Source organism: Scylla paramamosain, chromosome 6 (assembly GCF_035594125.1).
Source record: "Scylla paramamosain isolate STU-SP2022 chromosome 6, ASM3559412v1, whole genome shotgun sequence".
Classification (NCBI taxonomy): Eukaryota; Metazoa; Arthropoda; class Malacostraca; order Decapoda; family Portunidae; genus Scylla; species Scylla paramamosain.
In genome coordinates, this window is record NC_087156.1 from 18801997 (window position 1) to 18826996 (window position 25000).

General features: G+C 44.1%; 1 long non-coding RNA gene across 1 annotated transcript in view; it reads right to left on the minus strand.

The window, feature by feature from the left end:
* LOC135101111 (uncharacterized) overlaps window positions 1-25000 on the minus strand; it is a 78099-nt gene that overhangs the window by 42818 nt on the left and 10281 nt on the right. Inside the window, exon 2 of the long non-coding RNA XR_010269032.1 lies at window positions 16609-16634. This is a non-coding gene — a long non-coding RNA (uncharacterized LOC135101111). The remainder of the gene's footprint in view (window positions 1-16608; window positions 16635-25000) is intronic.

Below are 25000 nucleotides of genomic sequence, written 5' to 3' on the forward strand. Positions count from 1 at the left end.
GAGAGAGAGAGAGAGAGAGAGAGAGAGAGAGAGAGAGAGAGAGAGAGAGAGAGAGAGAGAGAGAGAGATAACCCTAAGGCATTGTTTGCTGTGTTTGTAGACCATCTGAAGCCATCTTAGTAATGACTCTTCCAATCAAGTCCTATTTCTCCAGACTATTATCTTTTACGTCTCCTTTTTCTCTACCACCTTATCATCTACTAATTTTTGGCGGTATTTTCTTCTTTTCCATTATTTCAATAGCACCAATAATACCTTTCGTATCTTTAATTTTTTCTATCAATGTTATATTTCTTTAAAACATGAGAGTTTCTCCCCAGAATAACCACTTAACTTTTTCTTTTTCTACTTTCCTTATACATTTTGCTTCCACTTCCATCTCCAATACACCAATAATACCTTCATATCTTTAATTTTCTCTCTTTTTTCTTCTCAAACTTAAGATTTTCCCCAGAATAACCACTTGCTTTTTTTCCACTTTTCTTATACATTTGGCTCCACTTTCATCTTCATTTCATTTACCTTAAAACTTCAGAAATAAGTTTCATACGCACACCTAGTCATTCTATCCACATCCTCCCTATCCCACCCTATTCCTACCTATGACTCACATTCCCTCGTCCGCTCCCTATTTCTCTCCCTCTCCCTTTCATTCCAGCCCTGTTAATACCAATCCCCAAGTTCCCATAGTCCCCTCTTCTCTCCCCGATTCCTCGCCCCTCCCCCTCACCTCTGACAACCCCTAAATTATCGGTCTCCCTTCAGCATATTTACATAAAAGCCCGCGGGTGGTTGTAGTAGCGGAAGGGACGCTTTTGTATGTCTTATTTGCCTTTGGTGATGATGCAATTACGCCTCAGCTCGTGTCTGTAATGGTGTTTGTTTTCTTACGTGGCACAACTTGGGGGAGAGTGAAGGAAAGGGGGAGGAAAGGAGGGTAGAAAGGAGGGAAGGGAGAGATAAAGGGAGATAGTTGAGGACACAAGGAGGAGATAGAGAGGAGGGCAGGGACAAAGGAAGAACAAGGGTAACATAACTATTACTTCATTCATGAGTGTTTGTGACAAGCGACTGTATCTAATCTAAAACAAGAGAGAGAGAGAGAGAGAGAGAGAGAGAGAGAGAGAGAGAGAGAGAGAGAGAGAGAGAGAGAGAGAGAGAGAGAGAGAGAGAGAGTCGGGTGTCGGCGAGAGTAGGAATGAATGGGTGCTATTGTGGAGAGGCTGTTTGAGTGCGTGTACAAATATGTAGGAGGTGAAGAGGGTGTGTAGTGTTACCTGGGTGCGGCCCCGCTGGTGGTTGCGTAAGGGAAACACGAACGAGAGCGGAGTAAAGGAGGGACGGAGGTGAGGGAAGTGATAAGTAGCGTGTTACGTAAGAAGGTACACAAAACCTGCAAATTATTCTCACACCCAGACCCACCCACCCACACATCCACACACACACACACACACACACGAGCATCAACAGTATCAGCAGCAGCGACAATATTGACAGAAACAACGAAATTAATAGAGATAAGCACTATCGGTTTCAATTATCAACGTCACTGTATTTCCGGGACAAAGCTGAGGTGAATGACAAGATAAGTACAATCACGCGACGCAGCGAAACCACTTCAAGGTGCACAATACAGTTGGCGCCGTCAGGAAGAAGAATGGTGACTTAATATTATAGGACCACAAAGTTTTAGACTCAAAGGTTATCTACCACAAATGACAGCGATAAAGCAACACCTTTCCTCCATTTACCCTTACCATACCAACAATCACTTATTTGGATCGGATTCATTTAAAAAGAAGAAAAAAAAAAGAGAAATAAATACATAAATAATACCTTTATTCATATACTTATTAGTCTGTTTATTTATTTTGTTTATTTATATATTTATCAATTTATTTCGTATGTTACAGCAGACTCATTCACAAAAAAGGCGTCATTACCTGCTTCATATGTTTGTTTATTGCGGGACCAAAATCATGAAGATCGTGGGGGGGGGGGGAGATGAGCGTGGGGGGAATGCAACATGAGTCTGTTTTATGCACAAGCCCGCTCTTCTTGCTTCTTTTCCCAGAATATGACTCGTTGCATAGTTTCAGTATTCAGTAATCCCCTCGTTATACCAGCCGGGAAGGTTTCCAGGAATTCCTTCAGCAAGAGTCAAAACCCAGGCTTCCTCCCCTGCAATAAAACTGCTGCCCACGGCCACACGGCGATCACAGCTTGACATGGGTGGCGGCAAATGGGTTCATCCAGACTCCCCATTCGCTTGGATAGCTGGCAAAAATGGGAACATGCAAGAGATACACAACAATACGCGGAATACCATGACCAGACTGCCACACCACATCAAAAGTGACCGCAGGACATTGGGTTTGCACACAACGAGACTCTTCCCAATACAAGTCGCCACTCACTCAACAAATATCTTCCCAGTCTCCACGGAACAGGTCTGGAAGTGCACCCGTGACTCTCGCCATCGCAGGTTAGAGACGTGGGAAGGGAGAAAATCCTCAGGTCTACCGTCACTACCACAGACAACATAAAAAGGGAAAAAGGACACGATGGCTGCGGGCAGTGGAGGACATTAACCCTCAGTTACCTACACGTGGCGAAGTTTTGCACTTTAGAAGACTAATCTTAATATTCTCAACTGCTTTTTCGTTCTCGGCTAAAATGTCTATGCTCTGACCTTGATTCTCTAATTGATGTTATTCACAGCTGTGGAATTTCATGAATATCAATCAAGTGCAGCAACGCAACATAGTGCAAGGTAATTTAAAAATGTACACCACTAACCTTAATATTTCTGCTTTTTTTTCTCTCTCTTTCGTTCTTAGCTAGTGTCTATCCTCTGACCTTCATTCCCTAATTGGTATCATTCACAGCTGTGGATTTTCATGAACATGTGTAAAATGCAATACAACATAGAGTAAGGTAATTTAAAGTGTACACTACTAACTTTATTATTCTCTGCTTCTTTTCTTTTCTTTTCTTTTTTTTCGTTCTTAGCTAGTGTCTATTATCTGACCTTTATCCCTTAAATGATATCACTCACTACCAGCTGAGTCTCCAGTGTTATATTCTGCCGTGGACTGTAGTAGTGGAGCAACATGGGAATGTATAAAAGCTTCCTTCTCAAACTGGTTACCACACGCACCCAGGACATGGTCGCGCTTCCTGCTGAACACTAGCAGTTGGGGATTGAAATGGCAGTAAAATTAAGACCTAAAACAGCGTCGGCCATGAACTTGGTGGAAGCTTAATCAAACGGTGCCACGTTTTATTAGGTGCAATAAAATAATCTCTCTCTCTCTCTCTCTCTCTCTCTCTCTCTCTCTCTCTCTCTCTCTCTCTCTCTCTCTCTCTCTCTCTCTCTCTCTCTCAACCCTCCTTTGTAAGTCTGCACATTTATTGACAAGTAGGAGAGGAGCACACAAAGATCCTCCCGGCCATAACAAGGATTAGCTCACCACGCAGCGCCGGATGTCTGGGAGGCAGCGACCAGGCCCGGCAAGAACAGGTGTACCACAGGCAGTTTTTGCTCCTCGCCGTGTTTTGCCAAGTTTCCCGCAACGAATCCGGAGGCGATCCAACAGGTGTGCTCAGACGATGAAAGTGTCAGTGTCTTATACAAAGGATAGCTGATAATGACTCGTTATGGTGGTGGTGGTGGTGGTGGTGGTGGTGGTGGTGGTGGTGTGTGTGTGTGTGTGTGTGTGTGTGTGTGTGTGTGTGTGTGTGTGTGTGTGTGTGTGTGTGTGTGTGTGTGTGTATACTTACTGATGATTTTACAGACTACAGTCAAGCTTGTGAGTCTCGTCTTTATATCATAAATTACTTATCTTTTTTAAGTGTGTGTGTGTGTGTGTGTGTGTGTGTGTGTGTGTGTGTGTGTGTGTGTGTGTGTGTGTGTGTGTGTGTGTGTGTGTGTGTGTGTGTGTGTGTGTGTGTGTGTGTGTGTGTGTGTGTGTGTGTGTGTGTGTGTGTGTGTGTGTGTGTGTGTGTGTGTGTGTGTGTGTCCCTCTACCTGTCCATCAGTCCGCCTACCTACCTTGTCTATCTGTCGGTACGTTTTTGCACTAGAAAAAGAAACAAGTGCAATTAAGAGTTTTTGTACATTTCTAATTCAGTTTAATCAGCACCATTGCCATCGCGGGTCTTCTGTGCTGCGGTGAAAGTTCAAAGTCCTGCCCAGAATGGATAATTATCACCCATTCAGTACTCAGGACTCCGGCTGTAATTATTGTCAGAGTTTTTAATTGGAGGTGAGGCAGAGTGGGTCTCAAACTGGAGAAAAGCGGGAGGAACACGAACAATTGCTGGTGGGGGAGGGGTGGGTGGTCGAAGTAGAAAAAGGAAAATGTGAATGAGGTGAAAATAAATATTACTGACAAGGAAAGGAAAGAAACGAGAAAAATTTGATTCATTCTAAAGAGAAGAAGGGAAGGTAAAACAATACTTTCGTTTAAATGAAGTGTTGTTTCGGAGGAATAAAGAAAACAAGAAAAGTACTTGGATATATATATATATATATATATATATATATATATATATATATATATATATATATATATATATATATATATATATATATATATATATATATATATATATATATATATATATATATAAAGTGATGAAGTGAACGTTTGGTCTTTCCAAAGAGTGACACCACGCAGGAATAAAAATATATATAGGTAAAAAAATAAATAAATAAATAAAAAGCAAAAAGAAAAGTAAGAGAGAAATACATGCAGACAAAAGTGACGGAAATGGGAAAGAGAAATCGAAACAAAGGCGAAGTGAAGGCGAATGGCTGCAACAACTGAGCTCCTGGGTACAAAAGGGTCTCGAGTTGGAGCTTAGAATTTCCTCTACCTTGTGTATTTCAGAAGAACATTTTTGCGTCCCGTCAAACATATGTGCATCTTTCTTCGAGCGTAAGTAGTCGACGTAATGTTTCCCTGACAGCAGACAAACAGACAGACGGACAGACAAACAGACAGACGTGCAACATTACGATCCCTAGCCTTGACTTTAATGAGGAAAAATATCTCTTGAAAAAAATAATAAAAACAATGAAAATACAGAAGGTAAATATCAATGTAAATAGACACAGGCAAGAGCAGGATAACAAAAAAAAAAAAAAAGAAAAAAAAAGAAAGAAAAAAAGGAGAGCCATGTAGAAAAATAAATCCGGAGAGAGAAAAAGAGCAGAAGCACGGAAATGAAAGAGAGGAAAGTTACAAAATGCTACTGGAAAAATAAGCAATGAGTAAAACCTAGTTGGCACAGAGAACTCCAGGGAAAAAATCGCTCTTTTCTTCATTTCTTTCCTCCCCCCTCATTTCTCTGCCCCCTCCCCAACCAGTCATCCCCTCCAGACCGACTGACGACCGACAAAAGAGCAACAAGGAGCGAAGCACAATATTGTTTTACATGAAATCAGGCGAAATAAGTCTTGAATTTTTTGGTGCTGAATTGAGGGGATGAGGGCGCGAAATGGGAGAGTGGGGAAGGGGGTTAAGGGATAAAGGTACAGAAGGGAAGGAAAGAGAGAGAGAGAGAGAGAGAGAGAGAGAGAGAGAGAGAGAGAGAGAGAGAGAGAGAGAGAGAGAGAGAGAGAGAGAGAGAGAGAGAGAGAGAATGCTTTGATGAGGTTAATGTATAACTGTTCAACCAATTTTCATTTTTCTCTATCACTTAAGTACCAGAAAGCAAAGCTATTTTTTGTACTATTCAATTACTCCCTTCCTCTCTCTCTCTCTCTCTCTCTCTCTCTCTCTCTCTCTCTCTCTCTCTCTCTCTCTCTCTCTCTCTCTCTCTCTCTCTCTCCATCTATCTCTATATATCTGCTTCCTTTGACCCTCACTGAAATGAAAACAGAAAGTAAAGAATTTCGGAGCTGCAATGACTAGCGGAAAGAGAGAGAGAGAGAGAGAGAGAGAGAGAGAGAGAGAGAGAGAGAGAGAGAGAGAGAGAGAGAGAGAGAGAGAATGGGAAAAAAAGGAGAGGAGACGAAAGAGGCGAGTAATGAACTGATGTTGCAGTGAAAGAATAAAGATGAATTGGAGGCAGAACGTGGTATGAGGAGGGGGGAGGAGGTGGAGGAGGAGGAAGGTGTGAGAAGTAAATAGAGAAAAATCAAGAGAGAGAGAGAGAGAGAGAGAGAGAGAGAGAGAGAGAGAGAGAGAGAGAGAGAGAGAGAGAGAGAGAGAGAGAGAGAGAGAGAGAGAGAGAGAGAGAGAGAGAGAGAGAGAGAGAGAGAGAGAGAGAGAGAGAGAGAGAGAGAGAGAGAGAGAGAGTGTGTATGTGTGTACAGTGTATCATACAACCACACATCTGCAGCAGGTTTTTTACTATAAGGATCATCCAACATTTTTTTTATTTTTTATTTATTTTTTTTTATTTGTATTTTTGAGAGCCCCACGGCCTCTCTTTCCATCCACTTTCCCTTCTCCTCTCCCTTGTCTCTCCGTGGCAACAGGTCACGTGAGGGTCGAAAGGGACACAAGTAGGGGCAGTGAGAAGGGAGAACATTTTACTTTATTGTCCTTTACTCTACGGATCAAATTCCTTTATTTTATGAGCCGTTGATTTATGTTTGTCAGCCTAGGTCACCCCGGGTCGCATCAGTAAGGGTAGAGATCTGAAATGACCTGGCCCCTGACAGCTCTAGAGAGGGGAAGAGGACAGGGGATAAGGAAAAAGAGGGAGAGAAAAGTGGATGAGAAGGGAAGGGAAGGGAAGGGAAGGGAAAGAAAGGGAAGGGAGGGAAGTAGCCTACCAAGAATCTGGAGAGAAAGAGAGAGGTATTTATTTAGTGCTCAAGTGGAGGAGATGGAGAGATTGGAGGAGAAAACGTGGGATGAGAGGGACCTTCTGGATGACCCTGTCTTGTCCCGTGAGCGTGGAGGAAGACACATGCTTGGCGGTAACAGTACGTACACATTAACAAGGATGATGAAGAAAATTGGGAAAAAAAAATCAGTATTGTAAAAATAGCTTGTGTGCAAGATATATATATATATATATATATATATATATATATATATATATATATATATATATATATATAGAGAGAGAGAGAGAGAGAGAGAGAGAGAGAGAGAGAGAGAGAGAGAGAGAGAGAGAGAGAGAGAGAGAGAGAGAGAGAGAGAGAGAGAGAGAGAGAGAGAGAGAGAGTGAGTGTTCAAACCTTACCCTCTCATCTGCAAATGGTGATATCGCTATTAATAAGATAAAAAGTTGACACACTCTAAGCTGCAACACTATTTCCACATCATAATGGTAAAATAATACATACAGGGTACAGACTCAAACAAGTACACTGAGTATTATATATGTTACAGTCAAAACCCGGAATCAGTCAAAACTAGTTTTAACTAAACCCGGAATCAGTCAAAACTAGTTTTAACTAGGTATTTTCAATGTGTTGGTGAACAACTAGTATTACCTAGGCAAAACTAGTTATACCTTAATGTGTTTGATATAACTAGAAATATCAAAGTTTAACTAGTTAAATCTAGTTTTATCTGATCGTGTAAGTTAAAACTAGATTCAACAACGGTACTGAATGTCAAAAGTAGGTGAGGGATATGACCACTCGTTTGAGTACCATTGCTCGTTTGAGTACCATTTTTGGGGAACTCAAACATAACATCCCCATCTAACCTAACCTAACCTAACCTAACCTAACCTAATGCTACTTATACATATAAATGTTTTCCCCGGCACTACACCAGTTTCACTTTTAGTCTAACCTAGTTAGGTTAGGTTAGGTTAGATGGGGATGTTATGTTTGAGTTCCCCAAAAATGGTACTCAAACGAGCAATGGTACTCAAACGAGTGGTCATATCCCTCACCTACTTTTGACATTCAGTACCGTTCTTGAATCTAGTTTTAACTTACACGATCAGATAAAACTAGATTTAACTAGTTAAACTTTGATATTTCTAGTTATATCAAACACATTAAGGTATAACTAGTTTTGCCTAGGTAATACTAGTTGTTCACCAACACATTGAAAATACCTAGTTAAAACTAATTTTGACTGATTCTGGGTTTAGTTAAAACTAGTTTTGACTGATTCCGGGTTTTGACTGTAACACACACACACACACACATATATATATATATATATATATATATATATATATATATATATATATATATATATATATATATATATATATATATATATATATATATATATATATAACGAAGTAGGTGAGTATGTTAATATGTTTATATTCTCAACAACTTCGTCGTGTGTTGGAATGAATTGTTTTTTTTTTGCGTATTTTTTGTCTTACCCACAGCAGTTTTATGGTGAAGGGAATAATGTGCTTGAATGTCACATTTAATTTAATATGTAGAGAGTGAAAAAAAATATGGTAGGATGAGAATGCAAATGATGATGATGATGATGATGATGGTGATGATGATAATGATGATGACAAGGAGGATGAGGATGATGAGGAGTAGAAAGAGTGCTTATGTTTTGTTTTGTTTTTTCGCCGCAGCACACACACACACACACACACACACACACACACACCGCCATGTCACAAGGCTCGGCTTCGCAGTCCTTGAGTACGAAAGTTTCGTCGAGTCGTGAGGCCTCGATGAGATTTTTTTCTCGATAATCCAGTCCGGTTGTGTTCCGGGCCATGTGTTCCGGGAGCCTGGGTCTGAGCGCGGGCGAGGCGTAAGGAATGTGATGTTTACCAGATTTCTGAGGAACCGACGATAGGACAGAAAATATACATTTACATGTGTAGCACGACAGGGTGAGGAGGGAGGGGCGGTGGGGGATGGGGATTCCAGGGGAGTAGGGGAAAGCAGTGTTGATAAGGGAAGTATCACAAAACGTTGAGAAAAGTTTGAGCCAGGAGGGAAGGTTGTTAAGATGGAAGGGCATACACGTGTGACGCTCATCTGCGGTGCTCATTTCCTTATCCGCGGCCTCGGAGCCTCCGGCGCGCTATTCAGGGATCATCTCGGGACACGAAGCTGCTGCCGCCACAAGTGACTCACGGCGTGTGGGGTGTGTGGGATGTGTGGGGGGCATGGAGGGGCACGGCCTGTGTGGTTACATGGCCTCTAGTTGCAAAGATTCGAGCCCAAGAGATCACTCGAAGGAAAAGCAACGTAGGAATGTCCGAGAATAGAACACAGTCATTAGGAATTAAACTGAATGTTTTAGTCAGCGAAAAAGAAGAGGATAGAAGGAAAGAGAGGCCACCAAAAGTCTCATACCTCCTCCTCCCCCTCCCCCTCCTCCTCTCCCTCCTGTTTCACCTCTTCTCCCTTCCTCCTCTCTCTCTCTCACTCTCTCCTGCCTCCCCCAATATCTCCGGCCCGTGTACTCGGTAAATATTTGAGCTTGTGCTGGGTTCCGGACCAGCCATGTTTACGGGTGCATGTGTCTGTCTGTTTGTCTGTCTGTCTGTCTCTGTCTGTGCCTGCCTGTCTCAGTGTGTTTGTGTGTCCGCCTTTCTATTTGTCTGTGTGTTTCTGTCTCTATATTATTTTCCATGTGTGGCTGTGCCTTCCAGTCTCTGCTTCCGTGTCTGTGTTATTTTTGATTTTGCATTTATATTCAGATCTTGTGGAGATTTCTTTTCTTTCTTTTTTATTTGTATATCGTGACCTTCATCTTTCCTTTCTTCCTTCACTTCCACTAAATTTTGCACCAGTTCATGCAAATTTCCATATATTTCTTTACAATTCATTAAAGTTGCCTTCATGCACTGAAAGGAAAAGCTGCTAGAAGTGTGATATTTCTGGCCGACGGATGGGGATTAAACACCAGTATTAGACATCTTGACATACGCTGACTCTTCGAAGTGTTATTCTCTCTCTCTCTCTCTCTCTCTCTCTCTCTCTCTCTCTCTCTCTCTCTCTCTCTCTCTCTCTCTCTCTCTCTCTCTCTCTCTCTCCTGCCACTACTCCCATCCTCTACCATCCACTCCCATCACATCGTCACTCTCCAAATCACTCCATTCCTTCTATCAACACCCTCACATTCCTTGCATCCACGTCTCATCTACTAAAATTCTCTCCTACTCATCTTTCCTTTCCCTCTTCCCTTCCCTCCTCTGCGCGTTTTTCCTCCTATTTTTCCCCATTTCATTCCTCTCCCTCGTCTTCCATGCCTCCTCTCCTCTCTTCTTCTCGGCACTTTCTCATTTTCCCTCCCCTCCTCGCTATCCTCTCGAGAAGGTTTAACTTGGATTTCCACTCTGCTGATGACGAAACTGCTTCCCTCGAGTTACTTTTTTTTTCTTTTTACTTGCGTTTAATGAAGCGTGAGATGTCTTCATGGCGCCAGGTGACAGGTGCGCAGAGGTTAATTAGATACTCACATCGCAGGTATGGTTCTCGTCTCCACCTCTTCTCTATACCTGCCACTTAACTCTGCTGCTTAAAACCTTCTCTCCTCACGCGTCTGTATACCGACAAGCGTTTTAAGAGGTAATGCATGGCTTCACACCCAGTACTACACACCGGTGAGCTCTCTCTCTCTCTCTCTCTCTCTCTCTCTCTCTCTCTCTCTCTCTCTCTCTCTCTCTCTCTCTCTCAAATAAATAAACACACAAACAGACGGTTACTGCCTACCTTCCTCCTTTTCTCTTTCCCTTCCTCGTTGCCTCCTTCCTTACCTTCTTCCCTCTTTACACTTACTTGCATATACATACATATCTACTTACACGTCTTCATCCCACCTTACTTTCCTACCTACCTACCTACACACACACACACACACACACACACACACACACTCACAGCCTATATTTTGTTAAGGTTTTGATATTTTTCCAGAGTAATTTTTGTGTTTTTGTGCCAAAGTCGTCGGCACGGGCAGTGGACATTTGGAATAAAAAATGGATGACTTTTATCCCGCGTAGAATATCAGGAAAAAGTTGCAGAATTGAAACGAAAAATGCTAGTGAAATTTATATTCAGTTCACGTTTACGAAAAAAAAAAAGGAAGGGGAGGCCGGAAACAAACAATGCACATGTTTATTAAGCCATTGGAATATATTCTTGTAGTTGTTATTGTTCAACGGAATGCAAATGTTGCTAAAAGCGCAGATAAAAATTCTTTCCGTAAAAAAAAAGAAATATAAACTTGCATCAACAACGTGTAAACTGAATAATTAAGATTCACTCTCGCCTTCCAACACACACACACACACACACACACACACACACACACACACACACACACGCACACACACACACACAGCGTTTTATTACTTTTAAATATTACCATTTCGCCTTAAAAACCACACTTCATTAATTCATACGAACTTAATAGTCAATGAAAAACCGCACTTTTAATATTCATATGAACTTTTTAGATCCATATTTTTCTCATATTTTTTTCTAAAGTCTGTAATTTTGAAAAAAAAATAAAAAAAAATAAAAATCTACGTCAAAATATTTGGTCTTTTTTTTTTAGCTCCACCAACTTAAAAAAAAAAAAGTTAAACAATTATCCATCTCAAGAAATTTATCTAACAATACATAATTTACTTAAAGGAGAGAAAATATATAAGTGGGTGACATAAAAAATGTGGTATCTAGATAATCATACTTCACTTTCAACGAAATCCACAGAGGTAAGGTGGAGGAAAGACTTCTCTGCATTCGTTTTTCCTCTTTCCCTCTTCCTCACTCTCTCCTTCATCCCTACATTTTCCACTTTCCTCCTCTGTGACCAACTTCGTACTTTCCTTCCTTCACTCCCCTTCCCTATGCATCCCTTCACTTCCATTCCTCTTAGCTTCCTCCCTTGTATGTACATTCCCACATTCCCTATACATCTTTCCTTCCTTCAGTTCTCCTCTTCGATTTCACTCCTCCGTCCGTTCCTCACCCTATCTCACCTGGTCCACCTCTTCCACACCTGGCCCTCCGTTCACTCCAGGTTGCGTCTCACAGGTAAGACCCAACCAATATATTCTCTAACAAGGGAATCGATATGCAAATTTGCCACTCATTATCGCTAGTCTCATTAAAACACGGGCTTCGTGTCTCACCATTCAGGCCTGGCACAAAATACTGCACCAAACAGCAACTTAATGAGATAATCTTGTGTGTGCTGTCCAAGATTATTCCGGCGGCGGTGGTATGTGGCGCCGCGTCCAGGCAGAGACAAAGTGGGCCGTCGTGCTGTATCGGGTACACGCGGATATACTTGTAGTGGTTGGTTGTCTTGTCTGGCAATATCGGAAGAGGAAATTAAGTTGTGGTGGTGGTAGTGGTGGTAGTGGTGGTTGCGGTTGTGGTGGTTAATGTTGTCCGGTAGTTGGTTGTCTTGTTTTGCTATATCTGAAATTAAGTTGTGGTGGTGCTGGTGGTTGTTGCTGTTGTTGTTGTGGTGGTGGTGGTGGTGCTAATGATGGTGGTTGTGTGCTTGATGTTCTCCCATGATTCTGGTTTGCGATTCCGGTTTTCGAGGTGCTCATGGCGATAACGTCCATTTCACTATTTTACTCTACGTACTTGTGTCTTTTCCTCCTTTTTATGCCATGAGTTACTGACAGCGTGGCTGCGTCTTGGCGATTCCCACACCAGAATTTAAATTGCCCACCAAACGCCCTCTCCGTCCCCGGCCCTGCTAGGAGTGGTGTCCCGCCCGCCATCGCCCGTACCGCCACCTTGTTATTACACTGTCCCGAGGCGAATGTCCCAAAACTTATGGAGCCTGGAGCCGCTTGATACAAAATTTACACCATCACGAAGCAAATAACATAAACTTACACCATCACGGAGAGAATGACACACACACAGACACACACACACACACACACACACACACACACACACACACACACACACACACACACACACGTTCCAGATGCATAATGATGAAATAATAAAGGAAAAGCAACTGTGTGTGCGTGTATTACTCAACATTCATCACGAGACAAGGAGATTTTCACATTTACACGTTTTCTGATGCGTCTGTGTTGCCTCTCAATCATTCCGTCTCTCCTCCCGCTGTGTTCACATAATCTCTGCCGAGCGGGAGGGAGGGGTCGGCGCCAGGAAGAGCAGGGTATAGTAGAGCAGGGCGGGACAGGGAAGGGGCAGGGCAGGGCAGCCTTCTCCATACCCCCTCCCACCACCTCCCTTCCTCCCTACCCGCCTCGCTGCCCTCAGTACTCCCTGCTAGATTTATGGAAATTGCTTTTAAAGAAGTAACTTAAAGTTGTCGGTCGTAACTCCAGGGTAGAGTGAGGCGAGCTGGTGGGGCGAGTGACGGCCCATGGGAGGAGAGAGGCAGAAGGATAGAGTAGGGAGAGAGGGAGGAAGGGAGAGGGGAGAGAGGCATGCTGGGCGTCAAGGGTGTGTATTTATTTCACTGCTTAGTTAGTTGAGTGCTTGAATTAGTTGCTTGTTAATGGATGGAGTGAATGAGAAAGTGAGAGAGCGAGAGTGAGTGAGTGAGTGAATGGCTGGCTACTGTCTGCCACTTGTTTATGGCCGTAATGTGTGTTTTCATGTTAAGTTGCTGGCTGAGTGCATTCATTTATTTCCGTAAGAGTGAGCGAGTGAGAGAGTGAGAGAGCGAGAGGTTGGCTATTGTGTTCGGAGTGTGAGACTTGCGTTGCTGATAAGGAGAGTTCGGCGAACTAGAGAATAAATGGTCATGGCGTAGTTGTATCTGAGAGAGAGAGAGAGAGAGAGAGAGAGAGAGAGAGAGAGAGAGAGAGAGAGAGAGAGAGAGAGAGAGAGAGAGAGAGAGAGAGAGAGATTACACAGATTTACATAGATTTACAGTCCACACAGACCATTAGATCCACTCGAGGTGATCTGTCCTTAAAACTACTGACGTAAGTGGCATCAGCAGTATTAATGAGAGAGAGAGAGAGAGAGAGAGAGAGAGAGAGAGAGAGAGAGAGAGAGAGAGAGAGAGAGAGAGAGAGAGAGAGAGAGAGAGAGAGAGAGAGAGAGCCACATCCCCCATCCTAAAACTTAAAATAGAAGAGTATTCCAATAAGTAACACAAGACAGTTCCTACAACACATGAATATCCCATTTAATTTTTCCCCTTTAAATATCTTAGGGTAGATTAAGTCTCCTCTTCCTTCTTCCTTGAGCTCCCCTCCTTCTCCCAATCTCCCTGTAAGCCAGTACCGTCCCTCAATCTCCCTTCCTCTTCTCCCTTCTCCCTCTTGTTGCATCCCCCTGTAATGTGTTCGTGTGTATACTGTTCCAGCTTTCTACTCACTGTGCATCTTGAGAGGGAGGATGTAGGGGAGGTGCCAAGGGAGGAAGAAGAGGGAAAGGGAGGACGGGAGGTTGAAAAGAAATGGATATAAGGGAAAATAATTAGTGAGAAAGCGGATGTTGGAGAGAGAGAGAGAGAGAGAGAGAGAGAGAGAGAGAGAGAGAGAGAGAGAGAGAGAGAGAGAGAGAGAGAGAGAGAGAGAGAGAGAGAGAGAGAGAGAGAGAGAGAGAGAGAGAGAGAGAGAGAGAGAGAGAGAGAGAGAGAGAGAGAGAGAGAGAGAGAGAGAAGTTGAAAATTAGAAAACCGAAGAGGGATGAGAGAATAAGAAGAGAACACCACACAATCGTCCAGAGAAGGGGAGGAAACAGTGAAGTCAGCGAGGGATAGAGAGGCATCATGAAGCAACACACACACACACACACACACACACACACACACACACACACACACACACACACACACACACACACACACACACACACACACACACACACAGACCTGCAGTGAATCTTATGGTACAGTTTCCAAAAGTTCCAGTGTAATTTGTCTTGTACTCCTGTACGCACGCATACACACACACTTGCACGCCCAAAGAGGACCGAGAACCAACACTTGGATAACCTTGTACTCGTACAATGATTCAATAACTGTTTTACACTCCGCCTCTCCCACTCCAGGCAAGCACAATAACCGAGGCGCCTTTGATGGCCGCCGCTATATTCAAGGGTGGCCGTGCCTACAGCGGGTATTTCAATGCTGCTGATTCCGAATTGTTGCAGGGGTAATAAACGAGCTGCCTGCCTGAATGACTGAATGACTGACTGACTGAATGGCTAGCTGGGTGGCTGCGTAGCTAGCTAGCTGGCTGGCTGGCTGGTTGGCTGGCTGGCTGGCTGGCTGATCGAGTATCTTACTGGTTGGCGTGTAGCAGTAAAACATATACGTACATCCCACGCCATGTCCTCTGAAATTCGTCGGAATTTCCCGCGGTTGCGTTATTTTGTGAGGAAAGTGAGGCTCGTCCGCGTGATGGACGGAATGCAGCCTCGTCTTTATCACGAAACTCTACATCTTTCATGAGTCCGCCGTCTTTTGCCCCAGGACGCGGCACGCCTCACCCCATGTGTTGAGCTATTGTGTAGAGGCGTCTGCAACTGAATGTTGGTCCTTGGTATGGAACCCCTAAGGATTTGTGGCGCCGCGGCACACCGATTATTAGTGAAGCTGATCAAATGGCGCCGGTGCTCCGCCGCCACCATGGGACGCCGCGGTTAGTCGCCTCGTTGAGCTGGATCGAGGTATTTACATAATGCAGAGCGGTTCTGGCGGCATGTGTGAAGCGTAACTCTCTTCATTACTAAGGTACACAGGCGCCCATGCATGTGCACGTCTTTGTGTCCCAGAGACTATAACGAATTCATCTGCAGCAGGCCACCCACGCAGCCACGCAGCCTGCCGCTAATACCCGGACCGAGCAGGAGAAACAATCACAGCCGCATGATAACGCAACAGCCATAGCCGAGCAGCGCCGCGGCTTCCACCATTCCGGCGCGGGGCGGCGCCTCTTTCCTCAGTTTGCCTCGGTTCATCATAGCTGCGAATCCGACTCACGAGACAGGAATTAATCAGCGTAATTGGCGTGGCTGAGGCGGGTCCGGGAGTCGGCCATGCATCAGGGGCCGGGATCACCTCCTTGGCAGGCGAATTATTGCCTGCCGTCCGGGACGCGGCGTGACAGGCCGATCCATCAAAGGTTCAATCCTTCCCCGAGCCCCCAGACCTGGACGCAACTTGGCTAAGGCTGCAACAGATAACTTCACAACTCCGGCAAGACCCTGAGATAACTTTGGAGTTCGGCAAAGGCAGAGGAAGCAGCCAAGGCGGGAGCTTCAATAAGGCGACAACTCTTAGCTTTTTTCCTTGCCGGCCGTGGAAAATTATTGGTCTTCTGTCATTGTCTCGTGGAGGTGGAGGACAAGGACGTTCGTTTTTTATTTTATTCTTTTCTACGCGCCTTGGAGAGCTGCCATAAACGATTAATTCACATTCCTTGCCATAAATTATCGGCAAGATTCTGCGTAACGGGGAATTCTTCGCCTTTCCCTTGACCTTGCTGGATGATGATGATGATGATGATGATGATGATTATGATGATGATGATGATGATGATAATGATGGTGGTGATGATGATGGTGATGATGATGATGACAGTGATAATGATGGTGATGATGATGGTAATAATAATAATAATAATAATAATAATAATAATAATAATAATAATAATAATAATAATAATAATAATAACTATTATTATCATTATTATTATTACAACAACAACAACAACAACAACACTCACCACAAGCGGCCGCTGGAGTCATTCACCTGAAAAAAAAAGAAAAACGAATTAAATGCAAATATTAGAAAATAAAAAAAAATACTGTAAAAATGTTTGTGACATTACTGTATAATGAAACCAAAACTGAGAGAGAGAGAGAGAGAGGAGAGAGAGAGAGAGAGAGAGAGAGAGAGAGAGAGAGAGGAGAGAGAGAGAGAGAGAGAGAGACGATATAACACATCCCCTTTAATTTCTCCAATAATTCTCTTCTCAAGCACTCCTACATGAATTCAATAATACAAGAACCAAAATACAGCAAAGTCCTCGTGAGGTTTGGAAGAGTACCTTCCCTTCATTATTAATTTCCATCCGTCTCTCACCCTCCTTCCTCCATTTTTCTTGCCTTTATTCCTCTTTCCTCCAACAAACTATGTTAGCCTCTCCATCGACCATTCCTCTTCCCTCCCATGAACATTTCCTCCTTACCCTAAAACCTCCTCCTTCCCTCCATCCCTCCATCTCCTCCATCACCTTCTCCTCCTCCTCCTCCTCTCCTTTCCTTTCCTCTCCTTCCTCCCTTCCCCTCACCTCCTGACCTCTCCTTCCTTCCCCACACCATCAGTCACTCCATTGTCTCCGAGTTGTCCCTGTCCCTTTCTCTTCTTTCCTTCCCTTCTCTCCCTCTCTCTCGTTTCTTTCCTCCCGCCTCCCTCCATGCTCATACCTCATCTACGCTCTTATGTTCCGCTCTCTTCCGGGTCACCGATATTGTTTTCACCTCTAATATGCCTGTGCTCCTGCCCTGCCTCGACCACCCTGCGCCGTGCAGAGAGAGAGAGAGAGAGAGAGAGAGAGAGAGAGAGAGAGAGAGAGAGAGAGAGAGAGAGAGAGAGAGAGAGAGAGAGAGAGAGAGAGAGAGAGAGAGAGAGACTATGCCATCTTCACCACAATCACCATAATTAACCCACAATTACAACAGATATAACCACCACCACTACCACCACCACCACCACCACCACCACCACCACCACCACCACCTCTACCACAACTACATCCACAATCACCATTAAAAATATAAAAATACCATGACCACCTTCACCACCATCAAAATGACCCTCACCACCACCACCACCACCACCACCATGAACCATCATCAACGCCTGGGCGTCCCCTACAGCCAGCCACCCAGCAGCCACCCCGCCACCCATGCACTCCCCCCACGCCAGGCCGATGCAGGTAAGGCAGGTTGGTCTTGGCTGGGCAGAACCGAACTGAAAAATTGCCTTTGATCCCTCTCAAACTTTGTTCAGGGTTCACTCGGGGACGGAGCGCAATTTCTGAGGCGATTTTTTGCAGCTCCATGGCGAGAGACTGCCCTGGTGGAAGAAGAGGAGGAGAAGGAAGAAGAGAGGAGGAAGAGGAGCTGAATATCCCCCCGCCAGTTTTCTTGCATATAACAGGTAAATCACTCCATCTTATATGTGTAATTCGCAGCAATTGCCAACTTCTGTAATCAAGGATCATTGAATTCCTCACTTTTTCCGCGAAGTGAAGGATGACAGGTTTACGTGCACCTCCAATACGCTGGAAATGTGTATAACTCATGTGTATGCCACGCGAAGAACATACGTGGCCCAGCTTAGCCACGCGCGAGGGTGATGATGGTCGTCGTGATGATAATAATAGCGGGACAGTGCGAAAAACAACGATAATAGTAATAACAACAACAACAACAATAAAAATAACAATATTATTATTATTATTATTATTATTATTATTATTATTATTATTATTATTATTATTATTGTTATTATAGTTATTATAAGTGTCATTCTTATTATTGTGATTATTATTGTTACTATTATTACTTACAATGATAATGTTACTACATTTATCATCACAATAAATAGAAAACTGAAGAAGAAAAAAAAAGGAGAAACAGCTGGAGCAGGAGGAGGAAAAAGAGGAGGGAGAGAAGGAAGAAGAAAAATGTGAAGAAGTTAAAACAAAACAAGTTAGTGGCCACCAGTTTTTTTTTCTCTCTTTTTCGTTTCTTTATTTTTCCTCTCTCCGCCAACCACAATTACGAAAACAAATAAATAAGCGAAAAAAAAAATCTTCACCAATAAATACAACAACTTCAAAGCCTCGACGCAATTGATTCTACTGAGCAATTAAAAAATACATCCCACATTCCCTCCCTCCCTCCTTCCCTTCCTTCTTTCTTTCCCTTCCCTTCCTGCTTCTCCACTTCTCTTACAGCCACCTCGTCTCTCTCTCTCTCTCTCTCTCTCTCTCTCTCTCTCTCTCTCTCTCTCTCTCTCTCTCTGTGTGTGTGTGTGTGTGTGTGTGTGTGTGTGTGTGTGTGTGTGTGTGTGTGTGTTTTCCCATCTCACAGTATTTCCTTTTCACTCTCTTCTCTCTGTTTCCTGTCCTCTTTCCTGCCTTTCTACCTCTCTTTTATTCCTCCCTCTTTCTCTATTCCCTTTCCTACAGTCACGCTTATGCTCTCTTTCTCTTCCCCCTCTTCCCTTATCACATCACGCCTCCCTCTCCTTCCCTTTTCCCTGCCTTTCCTTTCCTCTCTCTCTCTCCCTCTATCTTCCTTTCTCCCCTCCCCTGCCTCTCAGACACTGTTTTAGCGGCGACCAAATTTATGCAATGTTAAAAATATTCGCAAAGCCCAAAAATGAATATTGGGTTTATATTGGCATTTGAGAGGCATTAGTGAAGGGGATGAAGGGAGGGAGAGGCAGACCCGGAGTGAGTGAGAGTGAGGAGCGGCGGGAAGGAGGAGGGAAGGAGAGAGGGAAGAAGAAAGGGAGGGAGGGGAGGAGAAGGAGGGAGAGGAGATTGAGGGGGTAGATAGAGGGTAAGGTAAAGACAGCGTCATAATATTTTTTGCTGAGAATCAGTTAATTTTTTATTCAGAAGGTGGGTGAGAGAGAGAGAGAGAGAGAGAGAGAGAGAGAGAGAGAGAGAGAGAGAGAGAGAGAGAGAGAGAGAGAGAGAGAGAGAGAGAGAGAGAGTCAGTCAGTCAGTCAGTTTGGCTTTATGCATCCATAACAATATTTCATACACCGGAATAGAAATAAACAAATATTCGCCTCACTCGGACAGAAGCCAAAATTCAAGTAACATGCCATACACATATTTCGGAACAGAAAATACACACAAAAAAAAAACACAGCAACACTCATTTTTCAAAGCAATAAAGGGAACAAAAAATAAAAGTTAAAAATCCTACACTCTTTCCAACCTTTCCCTGGAGAGGAAGTGACCATTCTCTCGTGCTTCCCTCCCTCCCTCTCTCACTCTTCTCTCCTTTACTCCCTCTGCCTCTCTCTCTCTCCCTCCTTCTCTTCCTTTCCTCCCTCCGTCTTTCCTTCTCCCAGTCCCTCCCTTGGGTCCCCTTGTTCAAGTGTGACTTTGGGGACCCGGGGCTGTGCGGCTGGCCAGGTGGTCAGGTCTCACTTGTTGTGTCAGGTCACAGGTCACTTGGAGGAGGAATTAGAGGAGACGAGTGTTGTTAAAAGGCGAGGAGGCCGGCCTGGGGGGGATTTTAGAAGGGTTGGGAAGGAGGAAGAGAGAGAGAGGGAGAGAGGCAGTGGTGGAATGGAAGGATGGAATGAGATGACAGGAGAAAGGATGGGAGGAGAGAGGAGAAGGAATCTGTGGTAGGGGCGGGGAGATGAAGGAGATGAGGGAGAAGGATGGATAGAGGGCGGCGAGGTGAGGTGAGGTGTCTGAAGTCTGGCCGTCGTGGTGGTTAAATCAGCCTGGTGGCGGTGGTGGGTGAATCAGAATTGAAGAGAAATAACATGTTTTCCCAGACACATGTAGGCCATTATCGCGCCGACTGCGGGAAATACACGATCATGAGGCAATTATGATGGGAAGGAATGGACAAAGGTGTGAAAAAGAGAGAGATGGAGGCGTCCGTGAGAAGGAAATGGAAGGTATGGATGAAGAAAGGCAAATGGGCAGGGTTGGTAGGGAGAGCGATGGAGGAGAGGTAGGGAGAGAGAGAGAGGGAGGGAGGCAGTGGAAAGTCCCATGGTGGAAATTGAGGCTGTGGCGGTATGGTGTGGCGAGGGCGGCGAGGGCGGCGCGGTCAGCCGTCTGCGGTTCGAAAGCAGCTGTCGGGCCGCGTTGAGGAAGAGAAAAAAAAATGCATAAAAAAATACGAAGTAAAGACTTACATCAGCTGTAATGATAATGGAGCACACACACACACACACACACACACACACACACACACACACACACACACACACACACACACACACACCTAACATTCAAATATAACAGTCTGTGTGTGTGTCTGTCTGTCTGTATGTGTGTAAAAACAAAACAGAAATGTGCTGACTTCCTTCCCTTTACATACAACGTTCACTGACACACCTCCCTCCCCCTTCTCTGCCTTCCTCCCTTGCTACCTCCCTCCCTCCCTCCCTCTCTCCTTTCCTTCCTCCCTCACTCCGGTTTCCTCGCGTGGGATTCTGTGCTGTGACCTTCCCGGTGTCCTTGTGAGGAGCATGACCCTCTTCCCACCCACCGCCTCCTCCACCCCCGCAACTCTTCACTCCCCTCCATTCGCCCTCCACGTCCTTGTCACCTCACCTCCACCCCCTCCTGGATTCACACCCCCTTACGTCCCATACCTCACTAAAGTATACCAATACACTCCACCACTCCAGACATACACTCCCCCTACTCCTCCCCCTAAACTCCATCCCTCACAGATTCATACCTACCTACAAACCACTTCCCAGCTCCACCCCTCCACCCCTCCACCACACCCTGCTCCATCTCCATCAACCGCCTTCTTCCACCCTCGCAAGCAACCCACTCCTCCACACCCAGTTCTTCCACCTTCCTTGCCCTTCCACTCCCCTTCCCTTGACAGCCTTCCCACACCTCCTCCCCATGTCTCTCTCATCCCCGCCCTTCCTTCTCCTTCTCCTTCATGAACTGACGTAATTTTCTTTACAAGCGATGGTGACGAATGAGAGAGAGAGAGAGAGAGAGAGAGAGAGAGAGAGAGAGAGAGAGAGAGAGAGAGAGAGAGAGAGAGAGAGAGAGAATTACATGGGGAGAAAAAGTTGTACAGTTAAGTAAGGAAATAGAAAATGGAAGGGAAGAAGTAAAGAAATTTAAAAAAATACAAAGAAGTGCAGGAGAAATCTATATAATTGGTACTGTGTGTGTGTGTGTGTGTGTGTGTGTGTGTGTGTGTGTGTGTGTAATTAAGTGAACTGCGGAAAGGGAATCAGGTGGAAGAAAGTAGTTAAATAGAAAGCAAGAGAGAGAGAGAGAGAGAGAGAGAGAGAGAGAGAGAGAGAGAGAGAGAGAGAGAGAGAGAGAGAGAGAGAGAGAATGGACACAAAAATAAAAGATAATCACTTACAAGAGGTGAATTCAACACGCACAGTTAAAAAAAACGGGATTAAGAGGTAAGAGAGAAATGTGTGGAAATTACCAACATGGAAGAAGGAAAAGAGAGAGAGAGAGAGAGAGAGAGAGAGAGAGAGAGAGAGAGAGAGAGAGAGAGAGAGAGAGAGAGAGAGAGAGAGAGAGAGAGAGAGGAACAAGAATAACAAAACCACAAATTGAAAAGAGCACAGCCTGAAAATGAAATGTGTGTGTGTGTGTGTGTGTGTGTGTGTGTGTGTGTGTGTGTGTGTGTGTGTGTGTGTGTGTGTGTGTGTGTGTGTGTGTGTGTGTGTGTGTGTGTGTGTGTGTGTGTTTCGCTGAGGGAAGAAGAACCAGGCGAATGGCGGCGAGGACTGTCTTTCCGAGAACCGAACTGACTTAAAACCGGATGCAGAATAAAAAAAAAAAAAAAAAAAAAGGAAAAAAATAACGTCGAAGATGTACACGCAGGCACGGAAGTCGGTCGTCTTCAACACCTGCATATTTTTTTACCACTTCCACTGCTTCATTTACTCGTGGAATAAACAACTTACCGCTAGGGGCCACTGGATGTTTGTTGGGAGGGGAGAGAAGGGGGAAGAAGGCCCACGTGTTATCTCAGTGTATACCCATCCGCCTGAGCACACGCACACACAAGAATAACCATGATCCGTTTTCACTATCATGCCTCGTTTTCTTTGCTTCATGATGTCACTTCTGGTACTGGTGAGTGTTCAGGAACTGTGCATGTGCGTCGTGTATCTGCCTTCGTGTCTGATTTGCCTTGAGGATCTCTCTCTCTCTCTCTCTCTCTCTCTCTCTCTCTCTCTCTCTCTCTCTCTCTCTCTCTCTCTCTCTCTCTCTCTCTCTCTCTCTCGACGTCTGTTTATCCGCCAGTCTATCCACTCTGATCACTGTGGCTCAAAGTTTGGATGCCCTTAGGGACAATGGAAGTATGGAGAGCGCAGACAGAGTACTGATTGTTCCGGGAAGTGTTATCACAGTAATGGAGGCAAGCTTGTGCTACGGAACATGTCGGCAGTGAGGGATATACAGAGGTTTAGGCATCCACAACCATGTAGCAGATAGGAGAGGAAGAAAGGCAGCAACTGGTTCACAATACTGTAGGAAGGCTTAGCAGGCTTAGCAGTGAGGTAGTAAGTGTGAATAAGATAGATCAGAATAGATCACATAAATTTATGGATGAGGATAAGTTATAGCATTAGGTAGGCAGAATCTGGCTTGAGTAAGTCGCTCAGCCTTCTGTCGGGTTCATTATGCTTTAATGCTATCAAAAGATCCGGAGATGTTAAATGATTTACAGATGTTACAGGAACTTTAGACGCATAAAAAATAGACACCAGATGTTAAAGAATTGACAGTTAGTGAAAGTTTTGCAGTTTTCAGTGATTGTAAATTTTAGAGGTTTTACATGATTCCAGAAGAATGACACGGTTTGTTATTATGAATGCAGGACAACAAAGATCAATAATGTAGGAAAATGAAAAGGGTATTGGAGAATAATGGGTGGATCCTTTCATACCCAGTCTACATTTATTCATGGAAATCCATCTCATGCTTTAAACAGTGCAGAAACGTAACTTCTAAGAGACACACCCCTAAATTCGTAGTAAAGTAGAAAGCTCAGAATAAAATCATCTTATGTTTAAAATTGCGCATGAAAACAACTAAGAGACACACACACTCCTCAACTCATAGTAAGGTAGGAAGGCCGGCATGACGAGGAGTGTGTGACGCTGCTGAGTTCAGTCTGTGATAACGGTAAACTGATAACAAACTTCGGCAAAACCTGTATAATTATAACATTTAGCACATTTAACACACATTTTCATGCCACTCTTCATGAACCGATTTATACAAAAGAAATTAAGATTGGGTTAAGTGCGGCACTAAAAATAGAAGCAGCTGCCGCTCCAGTCAAGCATTAATATTGAGGAAGACAGTAAAGAAGAAACAAATCTTAGACTTCAAGGGTTTTTTGACGAGGCTCGTCCGCCCACGTGTGCAGGTTTTGTACGTGATGAGAAGATGCCGGAATGATGCAGGAGAGTGTGGTATTGTTAGATGCTTCCAGGGACCGTCCCACGCGTAGATGAGGAGGAAGAAGAGGAGAAGTGATAAATCCAATACATTAATAGTTAACATAAAAATATTTATACTTTTATAAGAGATGTATTATTTTTTTTTTGTGTGTGTAAAGCAAAATTATTGAAGTTTTCATTAAAGCAAGATTAAGCCGTATAAAATAAATAATATAGCTTAAAGAATTAAGACAGTATTATAAATTTAGTAATATATACACTTCACGGAAAACAAAATGATGAATTCCCTAGTTTTAAAAGTTAGGTGTAGCACTTTGCAGGATGCGTATGAACCTTCTTATCTAATATTGTGTTTTAGGCTTGCTCTAGGTGTGTGTGTGTGTGTGTGTGTGTGTGTGTGTGTGTGTGTGTGTGTGTGTGTGTGTGTGAGCGAGAGAGAGAGGATGTCTTTCTAGAATATAAAAATAGAAACAAGAAATAGACATGAAAGTGAGAAAAAAATGCCTTTGATCTCGGGACAGTTTTGAAGTGAGTGACTCGAGGGGGCGGAATGAAAGACACGAGTAAATGAGGCGCTGGAAAGACTCGCCGTCAGGAGCTTCAGCCGCCGGGACTCCCTTACATGAGAGAGAGAGAGAGAGAGAGAGAGAGAGAGAGAGAGAGAGAGAGAGAGAGAGAGAGAGAGAGAGAGAGAGAGAGAGAGAGAGAGAGAGAAAGAAGGCCTACGTGCAGAGGACGAGACACCTAATTGTCCCTCAAGATAGCGAATCCCAAGTTGGTTGTCGTAATAATGAGATTTAACGGAGAATTCACCTTCCTAATGGGCCCTGAGTCTGCCTTCTGCCTCCCCTCCCTCCTCTCCCTCCCTGCTTTAGCCTGTCTCCTCCATCCCTCCTCTACAACCTTCCTCCTTCCCCATTCTAACCTATCTCTCC